This window comes from Diceros bicornis, chromosome 15 (genome assembly GCF_020826845.1).
Source record: "Diceros bicornis minor isolate mBicDic1 chromosome 15, mDicBic1.mat.cur, whole genome shotgun sequence".
Taxonomy (NCBI): Eukaryota; Metazoa; Chordata; class Mammalia; order Perissodactyla; family Rhinocerotidae; genus Diceros; species Diceros bicornis.
Genome location: NC_080754.1, coordinates 7,287,021 through 7,290,677, shown reverse-complemented (window position 1 = coordinate 7,290,677; position 3,657 = coordinate 7,287,021). Strand labels below are relative to the sequence as shown.

At 32.5% G+C, this 3,657-nt stretch overlaps 1 pseudogene; it reads left to right on the top strand.

Annotated features, from left to right (window-relative positions):
• The first annotated feature begins 351 nt into the window (after window positions 1–351).
• Window positions 352–893, top strand: LOC131415060 (eukaryotic translation initiation factor 1A, X-chromosomal-like; annotated as a pseudogene).
• The last annotated feature ends 2,764 nt before the right edge of the window (window positions 894–3,657 follow it).

Below are 3,657 nucleotides of genomic sequence, written 5' to 3'. Positions count from 1 at the left end.
GCACAGGGCTGATCTCCTCGCAAAAAAATAAAAATAAAAAAATAAACAAATGTGACTACATCAAACTAAAAAACACAGCAAAAGAAATGATCAACAAAATGAAAAACCAACCTACCAAGTGGGAGAAAATATTTGTAAATGATATGTCTGATTAGGGGTTATTACACTTATATAGTTTAATATCTAATTATCTAAAATATAATGTATGTAGCAGAAAAGAAAAATGCTCTAAGTTTTTACCTTAGAAAACCGAAAAAAGAGCAAATTAAATCCAAAATAAGCAGAAGAAAAAATAATAACGGACACAAGCAAATCTCAGAAGAACTGGGTTTCAAGACTCTCCAGAGCTTGATGTCCTGGCTTCCCCCACCTGTTATGTGCCATGTAGCCCCTAGAGCCCCTTGGAGGAGTCCCTGCTGTCCAAATAGGAGTCAGAGACACCTTGAGGCTGCCATCAACACCGTGGCCAAGAATAAAGGTAAAGGAAGTCAATGAGATGCAGAAGTAAGGATGAGAATGCATTTAAAAAGAGAGAGCTGGTGTTCAAAGAGGTTGGACAAGAGCATGCTCAAGGAATGAAAATGTTGGGAAATGGATGACTAGAAATGATGTGTTTTGATGGCGTAAAGAGATTATGTCACATCAGAGGGAAATTGAGGAAAAAGATTTGGATAAATACCTCGGACATTATATTAGTTGGTCTCTGAGACTAACAGGATGACAAAGCTGACATAATTTTAAAATATAATGCACATGAAGCTAGAAATCTGAAGACATATGATGAGCATCCAGAACGTGCTAAATTTAAAGAAACTGATACATTTGGTCCTGGAGATGGTGATGGAATCCAGTTTGATGACATTGGAGATGATGAAGAAGACATTGATATCTAAACTGAACTCAACATTTTATGTTCCAATTATTCTGAGGATTGTTCTACAATTTGGATTTTGGCTATGATCCCATGAAACAAGATTAAAATTTTATTACCATGAGACCAATTTGTTAGACTGATTTGCTTCTAAAGTATTTGTGTTTTTTTGAAAACGGGTAAAGTTGAATATCTTAAGTGAAATGTTAAACCCACTTCATTCTTTTCATGTAATGATGCTTATGGGTGAAAGACCACTTCCTCTGTTTAAAAAGAGAGAAAAAATATCTTTTCAACTTTGACCACTTCCAGTAAGTAAATGCATGTTTTAAATAAACCATTTTCCCTATACTCATTATGGATTGTGATTAAACTCTAATTTTGAGCAGCCTGTTGATTGTACAGTGACGTTCTGTGTATTCTAGGTAGCTAGATGTTCCCTTGAGGTTTTGATACAATTTAAAGGAGGCAGAAATCTGCATTTGCAGCAAAGAATGATAGGTCTGTTTTACATATTTAAGTAACATGTGGCTATTTTATACGAAGTTTGATAACCTGTATATTCTTTTCATAATCTTGTTTTGCCACTATAACCATCAAGAAAAAAGCATTTCCAAAACTCCGTTTTTGGAACCAGGATTTTAACAGCAATTTTGAATTTGTACGTTAGCAGTTACAAAAATTGAACACTAGGTGGCAGTTATCTTAACAGTGAATATATTTTATTTTGATATATTTGTGAGAGTTTTTTCTTTTTTTACTTGCTGTGCATAGGAAATTTCCCAAACAAGAAAACATTATGTTTTGATCCTATGCATGTATGTAAAGTTTTTTTACAGAACAAAAGTATTATGTTGAAAGTGTCATTTTATTTTCAGAAGTCATATGCATGCAAACTACAGTTTTGGTTTCTTTATAAATACTTAAATTATGTGTACACAAAAATTTAATTTCATAGCTACTTGTACAAATTATGCCTTTTTCAACTATCTCTAAGCTGGGGAAAAAGAAGGGAATAACAAATTAATAAAAAGGTGATATTTAATTTCTGAGTGGAAGAGCTACAGCTAAGAAGTATAGTAAAGACAGTGCTATGCTGCAGAGTTTAAAAAATAGAAATAACAAGAATTGGAGCAGAAATTATGAAATGGAAAACAAAAAATCAATAGAGAAAATCAAAAAAACCAAAAGCTTGTTCTTTGAAAAGTTCAATACAATTGACAAGCCTCTTGCCAAACTAAGAAAAATAGAAAGATGGCACAAATACTAATATCAGAAATGGAAAAGGGACATTACTACAGATCCTATAGATAATAAAGGAAGAGTATGAAAAGCTCCATGCTCACAACTTTGATAACCTAGATGAAATGGGCCAATTCCTTGAAAGACAAAATTCACCAAAACTCACACAAGAAGAAATAGACAATTGGAATAGGCCTATATCTATGAAAGAAATTGAATCAATAATTAATAACCTTCCAAAATAGAAAGCAGCAGGCCCAGAGGTGTTCACTTGTGAATTCTAATAAATATTTAAGGAAAAATTATACCAATTCTTTACTATCCCTTTCAGAGGGCAAAAGCAGAGGAAAAACTTCCTAACTCATTGTATGAGGCCAATATTACCTTATTACCAAAACTGGACAAAGACATTACAAGAAAAGAAAACTACAGACCAATATCTCTCATGAACATACATACAAAAATCCACAACAAAATATTAGCAAATTGAATCCAACAATGTATAAAAAGAATTGTACACCATGACCAAGTATGATTTATCCTAGGTATGCAAGGCTGGTTCAGTGTTCAAAAATCAATTAATGTAATCCATCACATCAACAGACTAAAAAAGAAAAGTCATCTGATCATATCAATAAGTGAAGAAAAAGCATTTGACAAAATCCAACACCTATTGATGATAAAAACTCTCAGTAAACTAGGAATAGATGGAAACTTCCTCAACTTGATAAAGAGTATGTAAAAAAACCCCTACAACTAACATCATACTTAATGATGAGAAACTTGAAGCTTTCCCACTAAGATCAGGTACAAGGTAAGTATGTCCCCTTTCACCACTCCTGGAAGTTCTAGCTATTGCAATAAGATAAGAAAAGGAAATAAAATGTATAGAGATTGGAAAGAAAGAAATAAAACTGTCTTTGTTTGCAAATGACATGATTATCTATGTAGAAAATTTGAAAGAATCGACAAAAAAAATCCTGGAGCTAGTAAGTCATTATAGCAAGGTTGCAAGATTATACAAAAGTCAATCACTTTCATATGTATCAGCAATGAACAAGTGGATTTGAAATTAAACACATAATACCATTTACATTTGCACCACAAAAGTGAAATATTTAGGCATAAATCTAACAAAATATGCTCAAGTTCTATGAGGAAAACTCATATAGAACTACAAAAGTCTGGTAAATGAAATCAAACAATAACTAAATAAATAGAGAGATAGTCTATGTTCATGGATAAGAAGACTCAATATTGTCAAGATGTCAGTTCTTTCCAACTTGATCTATAAATTCAATGCAATCCCAGTCAAAATCCCAGCAAGTTATTTTGTGGATATTGGTAAACTGATTCTAAAGTTTATATAGAGAGGCAAAAGATCCGTAATAGCCAACACAAAATTGATGGAGAAGAACAAAGTCAGATCACTGACACTACCTGAATTCAAGACTTACTATAAAGCTACAGTAATCAAGACAGTGTGGTATTGGCAAAAGTATATACAGATATCAATGGAACAGGATAGAGAGCTCAGAAATAGA